This window comes from Eubalaena glacialis, chromosome 20, assembly GCF_028564815.1.
Source record: "Eubalaena glacialis isolate mEubGla1 chromosome 20, mEubGla1.1.hap2.+ XY, whole genome shotgun sequence".
Lineage (NCBI taxonomy): Eukaryota > Metazoa > Chordata > Mammalia > Artiodactyla > Balaenidae > Eubalaena > Eubalaena glacialis.
In genome coordinates this window covers 28,746,754-28,759,198 of record NC_083735.1, presented here as the reverse complement: position 1 = coordinate 28,759,198, position 12,445 = coordinate 28,746,754, and the positions used below count along the sequence as shown (strand labels likewise).

At 38.7% G+C, this 12,445-nt stretch overlaps 1 protein-coding gene across 2 annotated transcripts in view; it reads right to left on the bottom strand.

The window, feature by feature from the left end:
- The window catches only part of UNC5D (unc-5 netrin receptor D), a 600,815-nt gene that overhangs the window by 114,696 nt on the left and 473,674 nt on the right, over positions 1-12,445 (bottom strand). The window lies entirely within an intron of this gene.

Below are 12,445 nucleotides of genomic sequence, written 5' to 3'. Positions count from 1 at the left end.
GAGGCCGGAAAAGGACGTAAATATCCTATTGACTTTGACCTATTTTCTAAAAATGCAGTGGGAGAGAGGAAAGACTGTAATTAGGTCATTTCATTATATTTCATCATGTTACAACTCTGACGATGATGATGATGATATTTTAATAACTGGCCCAAAACGGAACTCAGAAAAATCAACACGTATATGTAGAATTTGTAATTTGTGCAGAGAGGATATTATGTTGTCAGACAGGGTTTGAAGTCAATATGTTTCCATTTAAACACATTTTAATAAAGGTGCGATGATGTCTACAGGCCAATGTAACACAGATTTGGGTAATCATAGGCACATCAATGAAACTCAGATCTCAATATTCCCTGGTTTTGGGGATATGTTTCTTTGGTGATCATTTATGTTACTACTTCAGTGGTTCAGCAGACATTTAGGTCAGATCAGGCACCCTAGACATCTAAGCCTCAGTCTCCCTTCCAAAGGAGCTCACTTTTCACATCCTCTGAGCGTAGGCTAGTCCCATCTTTGGTTTGTTTTGAAGCGTGCTCCTAGAGAACCTATTTGCCTCTTTCCATCTCCACCCTAATCCTATCCTTGGTCCAAAGCTCTCTTTCCTTGGACACCTGAGGAAGACCCAGATGAGACCTTCTGCTTCCTGGATCCTGATCCTCCCCACAGCTGGGGTGCACCATCCCTACATCTCTTATTTCATCAAGCAGACCAGTCTTCCCAGACCTAACTGCTTTCCTTCCCCATTTTGTCCTTTGCTTCCACATCTAAACAACGTCTCCACTCTCTCATGCCATCTTGGTAGCACCAGACGCAGCTCTTGTTTGACAATAACCATTTAGCTCTAGTTATCAGTATGTGTTACACACAGGAATTTAACAGACACATCAAAACGGTAATTCAACACAAAAAAGCAACGGCGATGACTACAACAAAAAGACACCACATGGAAGCACATGCATCTGGGTTCTTTTCACCATACCCTCCCTGCCCACCACTAGCATAGATAATTGAAAGTTGGCTTTAGTTGGCTCATTTCATGTTTATACCTAAAGAATTCTAATTTATTGCCAATAATCAAGTGACGTCTGTTAGACAGCAATTTGGTCTAATAAATATTTTTGGCTTCTATAAAAAGGGATTTATTGGGGACTTCCCTGGTGGTGTAGTGGTTAAGAATCTGCCTGCGAATGCAGGAGACACAGGTTCGAGCCCTGGTCCGGGAAGATCCCACGTGCTGTGGAGCAACTAAGCCCGTGCACCACAACTCCTGAGCCTGCGCTCTAGAGCCTGCGAGCCACAACTACTGAGCCTGCGTGCCACAACTACTGAAGCCCACGCGCCTAGAGCCCATGCTCTACAACAAGAGAAGCCACTGCAATGAGAAGCCCACACACCGCAACGAAGAGTAGCCCCCGCTTGCCACAGCTAGAGAAAGCCTGCGTGCATCAATGAAGGCCCAACACAGCCAAAAATAAATTTAAAAAAAAATTTTTTTTAAAAGGAGATTTATTTATCAGAAGAAAACCTATAACGATCCTTCAATATTTATCCCAAGTACCATCCCATTAATGAGAGTATAGAATACCAAAAGTCATCAGCCATCCAAAATCTAACCTAGATGAGGTCGATTTTTAGAAGAGAAAATGATGCCAAAATAGCCAAAAGAGATCTGAGAATTGCTTTAAAACATGAAGAAGAGCTGAAAAAGCAACATGGTACAGGACTGCAAAGTAAGGAAGCAAGCCTGACTACCAACCCCAGGAGTTCCTCAAGGCATCACCACGTGCCAGCCTGGTGGTATAAGAACTAATGATGACCCAGAGCCCAAAAGCACTGCTCTGTTTAACAAAGCAGGACAGTGGAGCCAATTTTAAAACACAACTGACCACCAGCCCATGACAAATTATCCTTCACTCCCCACTAACACTGCATATTTTCCAGCCATTCACTCATTCATCTGACAAATATTCCAACCTTTACTGAACATTGGAGGTCGTCCTGAGAGTTGAGTAAAGTGAGATAAACAAAACCAGCATAGTCTCTTCTTTCATGGATCTAACTTTTAATGGACAAGATGGGAACAAAGAAGTTAAATCCACATCACCACCAGAAAATAAGAGCTGTCACCAATATTTGGGATGAAACACTGTAAAGCCAACAGGATTGGATTTTTTAAACCACCATCACTATTGTGTCACTGGAATGAACAAATTGGTCAGCTTAAAGTAGGTCTCAGGAGCTTTGGTTCCACTCCACTCTCCTCCTGGTCCAGAAATTCTGAGTGAAAAATTGCCTGACTTTCTGATTGTTAATTTCCTATCCTTGTTACTTCTAGCACCTACAAAGCCGTTCTCTCCTGTCTCCACCTCAAGTCATCTTCTTTTTCCATACTTTCCCCCAAAACAGCTGGTCAGGAAGTCGGGAAAGTCTGGCCATGGTCCATAAGTAAATAATTCCTCGTGAGGAAATAACCAGAAAGAGCCCTGGGGGCAGTGACCCTGGAAACAGAAACGGAGTCCCAGCACCTGGAAATCAAAGAAAGCTTTCCTAAACAAATCTTGGCTCAGAGAAAATTAAAGCCACAATCATCAAGTAGAGGTCTGGTTTCAAATTGAAAACTTATATAAAAATACATCATACACAAAATTAAGTGGGCAACAAACTAGGAAGATATTTGCCAGAAATTTGATATATAAAACAATAATAATATGATGATCTGAGGGCTACTGATCTGAATCACTCAAGCTCTCATATCAGTTGATGATAAAATGCCATCCAAGATAAGACAGAAAAAACGCATGCTAATTAAACAATTGAATGAATATTCTATACCAGTAATAAAAAAATTGAACAACAATATAATGACATTTTTCCTACCCAAAGAGCAAAGATTAAAATTACACAAGCCTACACAGACACACACATACATATACTTGTTTTTTGGGGTTTTTTTTGCTGAACTTACAGAGCATGGGGCATTTCTGTTATTGCCGCTCTCCGATTATCTCCTTTCTGGGACGACACTAATAGCCTCTTAACTACCTGGTCTGTCTGGTGCTTCCGTTCCTGCCTCTACAGTTGATTCTCCACAAAGGGATCCGGTAATATCACTTTCTGGGTCCAAATCCTTCAACAGCCTTGAACCCCACTAAGAACAAAATTGCAAATCTTTACCATGGCTCACAAAGCCCATCTTGGTCTGGCCGAGAGTTAATTCCCCACCTTAGATTCCCTAAGTAACCTCTGCACAGTCTACTCCAGCCCTACTGGACTCCTTCCTGTTCGAGAAAACTCAAAGCCAGTTCCAACCTCAGGACCTTAACACCTGCTGATGCCTCCACCCGGAAGGCCTTTCCTGCAAGTATCCCTACGGCTCAACCCTACTTTTCATTCAGGTCTCTAATCAAATATTTCCTCCTTAGAGAGGTCTTGCCTAACAATCCTTCCTAGTATAGCAAGGCCCCTTCACTCTCGGTGTCCTGCTTTAATTTTCTTCCTAATATTATCTCCATCTAATAGGCTTAAAGATAGTAAAAGCCTTCTGGTTCTTGTCATTGTGATCCCAGGAATTTACCAAAGGAAATTATTAGGGCTACAAACAAGGATTTAAACAAAATAAACTATTTTTTGTAGCAAAAAAGAAAGAAAACAAACAAAAAAAAGTATGCCAAAGCTACAGGCCAAATAACAGACCTTTGTTTAAATAAATGATTCAGTAATAAAATACAATATTATATAGCACTAAAAGTCATGATTTCAACTAGTGAGAACACTGAAAATGCTCATAATACATGGAAGAGTCAAAATGCAAAACTATGTTCATTGTTATCATAAATTTGTAAAAGCAACAAAAAAAGGAAATCACAAACATACATACACTTAAAAAATGGTTGGAAGAAAATGCAATATGTTTGCAGAGGTTTTTAAGAGAAGACTTGGGGTAACTTGTTTTTCTTCTTGGTGGTTAATTGTGGAACATTCAAGGAAAAAGTATTTAGTAATCTGAAAAAAATCACTTTAGCTTAAAAAAACTCCTTTACTTATGTAGCACAGTGGTATTCAAATTTATATTTAACCATAGACTGTTTCCTCAATTTAAAGCTTATGTGATCATATGATATATATGATCATATGTATATGATATCGCTTATATATGGAATGTAAAAAAATGATACAAATGAACTTATATACAAAGCAGAAATAGACCTACAGACATAGAAAACAGACTTATGTTTACCAAAGGGGAAAGGGTGGGAGAGCAATAAATTAGGAGTTTGGGATTAACAGATACACACTACTATATATAAAATAGATAACTAACAAGGACCTACTGTATAGCACAGAGAACTCTACTCAATATTTTGTAATAACCTATAAGGGAAAAGAATCTAAAAAAGAATATATATATATATATCTGAATCACTTTGCTGTATACCTGAAACTAACACAACATTATACATCAACTATACTTCAATGAATAAATTAAATAAATAAAAATAAAGCTTTTCAGAAAGCCCCAAGTGAAAAACAGATAAATATGGAAAGCTCTTATAACAGGTGCAGAAGTGAGGGTATTTGAGTTACAGAAATGAGGCGCCCTAAGCTGCAATGGCCCACACCCAGGGCCACTGTTTGTAAAATTCCAGGAGAGGTAATTCACATCCTTCCCTGTCTATGTCAATCATGCCCAATGGAGATGTTCAGCGCACCTGTACCATCATATAAGTTGACCCTGCCATACAATCTACCGCCACCCACCTACATGTGTACTATGAACACGTACAATGGCCTGCTACTTGGTCTCCCCAGATCATAGCTTGAAAACCATCAATAGAGGATGAATGAGGTATCCCAGGTACATACACATTCTGGTCTACTTGGTGTTGTTTACGCTGTCATGACTCAGGTCCATCAACCCAATTATGTCTATAAACAATCGGCACATTAGGAGACACCTAACTGCGAGGCTGTTTTTTATTTGTAAACTAACAGTTTATCCATTTAACTGATGGCAGGATCTTTATGAGAAAATCAGTTTGGTATTTTCTGGGCTTATAAAAGTGACAAATTGCTCTTTGATTTATGCTTTTGTCACTTAGAGAAATGTTAAAACATTTTTGATGAGCTAAGTGCTCCTAATGTAGAATAGTTTAATAAATAATAGAAAAAAAGCTTTCCTACAGCAGCAGTTGCAAACTCGAATGTTCCTGGGGGCCAGGGAGGTAACATAAACTACTGAAGTGGAACTGGGGGCAAACATCCACGTGCGTTGCTTGCATACTAAAGACAAGGGGCTATTCGTCATGCCTACAAAGGAATGAGATCACGCTCATTTTTCTTAAAAAATGTTATTTTCTTTCTCCTTTTGTTTCTCCACTTTAGATAGAGACACGAGTATTTTTAAAAATTAACGATAGTGTAATGAAAAATGACCCTGAACTCATTTTTGCTTTTAAATTTCTGTTGCTTTTAATGTACCACAGTGGTCTTCACATTTACGGAGTATGTAGCTTCAGTATCAGGATGTACGGGGACCTGGTGCTGATAATAACAAAAATGTAGATTCCATGGTTTGTGCAAATAAATATGCAGCCACCAGTTGGGTTCACACTACTGTGACCAGCGTAACCAGATCCTTCCATCTTTCTTGAGAAGCCACAGCTGTGTATTTTCATGTACTATTTCTTGATTCTAACATGATGGCTCATATATTACAAAATAGATTGTGAGGGTCAAACAAAACATATCCATGAACTCCCTCTTCTCCAGATACTACAACACACCAGCTCTCTGGCCCTTTGTGAGCGTTATCACAAAGACGAGCTCAATGCCCTACATTGAAGTTAATTCCTTTCGGTAAGTTCGCTTCCCCCATCATCCTAGAATGTTCCGGTTCATATGTATCAGGGCCCATTCTCAATGTTTTCTCATGTCAAGCACCTAAGAATTTCTGAACTTATATACAGTATCCTACAAGTATCATAAGGGCATGAATACTGAGTTCAGAAATGATTTTATAAGAGGTTGTCAACACTGGAAAGCCCCCATTAAGCTCTTAACAAAAGCAATTCATATTTTCAAATTAGCATTATGGGATCGATACAGTGATCACCTGAGGCTAACGGACATTTTTTTTTAATCACTGATCCAAATGACCTCATACTAACAGGTCATCTCTTTGACAGAGAGGCTTAACTTTCTGGAATGTCATGGGAGGCATTCACGCCCTGAGAGGAAAAGAATTCTTTATCTGGTTTCTACTTATTTAGCTTAGATGGTAATCCCAGTTACGAGTGTGGGAAGAAACCAGCTACTTAGAGGTAATGAGCTAATGGATTTTCAGGATGCATGAGTTCATTAGCATAGTGTTATGTGCAGATGGTCTGCAATTTGTAGATTTTTCCAGTTTATAAACAAATCTGGAAAAGCAGACCATCAAAGACAATTAGATTTCATGCCCAACAGCAGGTTCCTGGTCAGTCATTCTGGTTAGCTGGGGACAGAAGGTATGTAATTGACGACCCTATAGATTTCCTCAACAATAGGCAGCATGGTCTAATTGCATGGGAGGCAGCCTCCTTTGGAAGAGTGATGCTTCATGGGAGACTATCTTATCTGAGATATGGGTTACATTTGAAAATCTCTGCATGAGTCCTGACATTTCGCTTCTTCTGACCTTTTGTCAAAGACGTCCTGTGCAGGTATACACATAAACTCTACACCTAAAGGTTTATTTCCATCAGACAGCATGTCAGGTTCTAATGCTCCTGTTCTTGTTCTTAATATTCCATAAGAGCATGAGAAGGTGAGTGCTGTTATTAATCATTTAGAAATGTAAAAGCTAGACAAGAAAGAGAAAGCCACTTTAATAGGCCAGCTCTCTTCCCATGCAGGATCCCAAGCCTGTTGTCTTTTGAATTCTAGATAGTATCAAGCTGGAACTCTCTCCCACCTCGTATCCCACAGAAAATGCCAACGGGGGCCATTTGTTGGCATCATCTACCAAGTGTTCTTATCCCTCCCACCCCCAATTCCAGTCCTCTTGGGATTTGCTAGATGAAATATAAAATTGAGTTGCTCATATATATTACAGATGTAACCTCAGATTTCTGACTATAGAAGCTTCTCAATTCATCTACTCATTGCTTGGGGTCACTTTCTTCTTGCACAACTCAGTGGCAAGCTCCTTAAGAACAAAAACAGTATTTTAAAACGTTCCTATATCTTGCACAGAACCTTCTTCTGAGGATATTCAATGGCACCTGTTAAATAAATTTTTTAGCCCAAATTGATATACCTGCAAGTTTAGAGACTGGTATGATATACATACACACATACAATACAACTTCAAACTGCATTTTATGGGTTGGACCAAGGGAGGGGATATTATTCTTTGCTTTAAATTCCAGGATTAAGCATAGATATGATCTAGAAGAGAGACATCTTTAGCGTAGTTGTTCTTAACTATAATCTGGGAACCACTAATATTTCATAATGGCTAAAAAGGGTCTCATGTTGAATTTCATGTATTTGCTCAAGATATGAGCTATTTAAGAGTAATAAATGCTTTTTCTCCTCACTACAACTAAGAATGGCTTGGGAAGGCAACCTTGTCTGATAGAACAGGGTGGAGAGACAGGGCTACACTAGGGTGTACGAGAGAGGTCGAGCCAGGGAAACACTGGAAAGTCACAACCATTCACAATGTGGTCATTCCCTACATAACCTCTCAAACTTTTCTGTAAAGTTACCACCTTACCAAATAACAAGTGTGATTGGATTTCTGTGGGAAAACAAGAGAAGGCTGTGGCATGCATTCTAGCTGTTGGGGGCTAACCAGAGATCATACACAAGGACACAGGGGTGGGGAGGAGGGGACCAGGCAGAAGTAAAGATGGGGTTCCATAGGACCCTGGGGAAGCCCCTGACTTCCACACCCTAGGACATTAGTCTAACCAATGTTTCTTATTTACTTAAAGTCACATCATGAATTTTGATCAAATGAGTATTTCCCAGCCTAAAAAATGAGACCTAGCATTTCTTGTGTACTCACTATGTGCCAAGTACTCTTTTAAACACTGTACATCTGTTAATTAATTTCACTCTTTAAAAGTCTCTATGAGGTCGACACCATTTTCATTACCCCATTTTGCAAATAAAAAAACAAAGATGTTAAGTACTTTACCCAAAGTCATATATATAGTTAACGGTAGAGCCAGAATTTGAAACCAAGTTTCAACTCCAAGTCTTGCTTCTTTTTTTTTTTTTTTTTTTTGGCCAAACTGCACGGCATGTGGGATCTTAGTTCCCTGACCAGCGATGGAACCCGCACCCCCTGCATTGGAAGCGCAGAGTCTTAGCCACTGGACTGCCAGGGAAGTCCCTCCAAGTCTTGCTTTTAACCACTGTGTTCAGTCATCCATATCATTCCCCAGATTTGGGTGGAACGACCCTGAGCCATTTGCAAAATTACATTAAACATAATTTTGAAAACGTATTTGGGGATTTTACAATCATTCCTAAGGACGGGGTGCAAAAAATATCTTGACAAAAGCAACATTGTTGAATAAGTATATTGTCTCCCAGAGGGTTGATTTAAAGGCCAGCTCTCATTTGAATGCACACATTTTGGTTATATTATATTAGCATGTCAGGATGTTCAGAATGTGACCAGAACTATTTTAACATCAAAAAATTACTCAAACTTAATATTTGTCCCTGTAGCGCTCATTAGAAGTTATGGTAGCCCTCACCAAGTTATCTGGTGTTTGATTTTGCTTTTGAGCAATGGGCAGAAATGAATGGAACAAGTAGTGCATGAAATCTTTGTGATGACAGCCTGTAGTCTTAAAATACTCAAGAAGGCCAATTGTATCGAAGTCTATTGGGTGTCTTACAGGAAGTCATTTGCCTTCCTGAGAAAAGGGATAGGTATTTCTGGCCTTTTACCTGGTTGGGCATGGATGTGATTGTGAAGCTAGGGCAGGCATCTTGTGACCACGAAGAAAAGGCAAAGGACCCCACAGAGATATTGATCACTGTCTTTACACTCTCAAATGAACACATTGCTATGCAATACTTTATCTCATTTGATCCTCACAACAATCCCAAGGCAGGCAAAGAAAATCTTATCCTTCCCATTTTACAGATTACATGATTCACCTAAGGCAACATACTTGGAAAATGGTAGAACTAGAACTGGTAGCGTTCAAATCATTTTCCTCCCACAAAACATCAGCCATTTTCTTGTCTCTTATTGGCCACATGAAGGGCCGCTCCTTAATATTTCCCATGATTTGGCTCGGCATTCTAAAGTAAGTCTTAACTGGGACTTAACTATTGCAATAGAGTGACATGCCTCTACTCAGAACGGAGCAAATTATCTTCTCATGCTGGTTGAGGCCATCACTTGTTTTGCTACTTTCAGATTAGATGTCATCTGTCCTCTCTGCTCTCCTTGATAACATTTCCTTCAAGTTATTTATAACAGTACTCTCATGTTTCCCCTTTTGTCTTCCTTTTCTTTCCAGACTGGATAGATTGACTTTAAAGCCACCTATACTGCAGTTGCTGCCATTTAAGCTCCACTTATCTGATTATGCATCACAAAAGGAAGCAGAAATTCAGCTTAAATGTGAAGCCACAGCTGCAGAACCAGGCAAACGAGAGAAACCTAATGATCACAGACAGAATCACACTCACTGATGCTGAATGAAATGACAGACCGGAGTTCCTTTGTAGAAGCCTGAATTCCGATTATGGAACTTTATGTTCTGACATTGTATGCCTCTTGTCAGATCAGTGTTGTCCGTTTCAGTTATGAAAGTCAGGTGCAGCCTCATGTTTTTGTTTTTTTTTTAATTCATTTTGACCGGTAAATGGTCTTGGAAAGTAAACACCCTGATCAACTGTTTACTGAAACTGTAACATTGTCATGAGTGAAAAATGAGACACGTTTACATTAATGTAAAGCATTTACAAGAATGATGATGAGAGGGAAAAGACAACGCTGAACAGATGAAGTATAAATATAAAAATGGAGAGAGATGTGCAATCAAAAGATGATCCGTAAGGGAGGGTGTCTACCACCATTAATTTTTCAGCTGTGCTTTCCCTAGTGCAATGGATCTTGCTGTTTGCTAATTCTACCTTTGCTCATTCCCATCTGCTATGGGAAAAGGGAAAAGGAATGCTGGTTTTTGAATCTTTGATAAAGCAACCCCTAGGAGATGCTTCCAAAACTTCTCAAGCTTTGAATTGGATTGGATATCCCAAGGAGTGACCTAAAACATAGTATCATGTGCCTCTTCATTTAAAGGGATTATTTTAGGATGGGAAGAACTCTTTAACAACATTACAAAGAGTTGGCTTTCAGAGAGACTCAAAACAGTTTCTGCATTCACATTTCCTCCCATAATTTCTGGTATGTAAATCAGGTTTTAAAGTGGTGGTGAGGGGATATTAATTAACAGTTCCCTTTTTCTGTTCCTTACAACCAGGTAATATATACTCAAGTGTTGAGAAAATAGCCATCTTAGTAAGGATTAAAGACTCAAAATGTTCATATCATAACTGGTTTTAAAAGCTGGTATCTGAGTTACATATGATTAGATAAAGAAATGCAAACACATATCACTGACACGTGCATACACACAAACCATTGGAGAAACCAGATCTGTTCAGAATAAAAATGTTTCTATCAGCTACATTGAAAGGCTAATCATGTAATGATCTACAAAGGAAATGCAGGGACAGATATGGATGAGCTCAGTTTCCATATATTGGGTGGCTGAGAATGAATTAGCATAATCATAAATTTGTTCCAATTACAGAAGGCAATTATCAGAGCCCAGCTTACAGCATTTTCAAAATGAAATCAGCAAAGTGCATCTACAGCCCAGGTATATGCCACTGAGTTAATGGTGCTTAAAAAAAAAAGGCTCTATGCTCATCCATCTTTCATCCCTTTGATGACCGTATACTCCATACAAGTCTCCTTTTAGCTGACAGACACAAAGCCACCATGAAAGAGGAAAAAATACATGCTGTACAAAAAAAAAAAAAAAAAAAGTCGTGCTTAGTATAATAACTCAAGTGCAAAATAGCCAAATTCAAACTCTGAAGTCTTGTATGGATGATTTCTCTAGATCAGTGGTTCAGGCAGTGCTTTTACATTTTAGACAGTAATTCACATCACCTCTCGTGTTCTCTCCAAAATGTTGATTAGGAATAAAACTGTGAGTAAGCCTGTCATTACTTGCTCCAAACAAAAGTTCTTTGTGCAAAAATGTAATGCTGCTGTTTTGCAAAGTTAACCCCACCACTACTCCTGTTGTTTTCATGTTGCTTTCCTGTTATAAATAGAACCTGCTGCCTTGTTAATCATTGCCAACCTGTAAAGAGTACAGGAGAGTCAAACATATTTTGTACAGAAGGCAACAGATTTAGTCTCCTAATTTTAAAGCTGAAAAGGCAATTCAATTTAATCAGTTAAGATTATGCTTATATATACTAGAATGTGCCCAGCACTTAGGAAGACAGACACTAAAGAGGAATATTACTCAGCCATAAAAAAGAATGAAATAATGCCATTTGCAGCAACATGGATGGACCTAGAGATTATCATACTAAGTGAAGTCAGTCAGATAAAGAAAAATATCATGATATCACTTATTTGTGGAATCTAAAAAAATGATACAAATGAACTTATTTACAAAACAGAAATAGACTCACAGACACAGAAAACAAAGTTACAGTTACCAAAAGGGAAATGGGTGGTGGGAGGGATAAATTAGAAGTTTGGGATTAACAGATACACACTACTATATATAAAATAGATAACCAACAAGGACCTACTGTATAGCACAGGGAACTATATTCAATATCTTGTAATAACATATAATGGAAAAGAATCTGAAAAAGAATATACACACACACGTATCCCTGAATCACTTTGTAGTATACCTGAAACTAACATATCCTTGTAAATCAACTTTACTTCAATTTAAAAATTAAAGAAAAAGAGATACTCAAGAGATTGCAGATTAGTAAGAAAGACAAAAAAGAATTTCTACTGTAACTAAATGCAGTGGGTTTTACTATTACATAGAATGATAGGCCCAGTGGAGCTGAAGCAGGGGAAGCGGAGGAGAAGGGAAGAGAGACTGCCACATGTCAGAGGCTATTCTAGGCTCTTTCACATCTTAGACCACTTGGTGAGGTGGCCATTGTTAACTCCGTCTTTACAGTTAGGAAAATAACTAGCATGAAAGAGCTGAAATATTTGAACATGTTCAAAATTCTGCCACCTTAAACAAGTAAGCAAACACAAAACCCCTCCTTTCCTTGCTTTTCAGGCATCTCTCTTGAATTCTTTAGCAATTACTCCTCATCATTACATTTCAATCGGGCTTCCACCCGATCAACACACTGAAATTGCTCT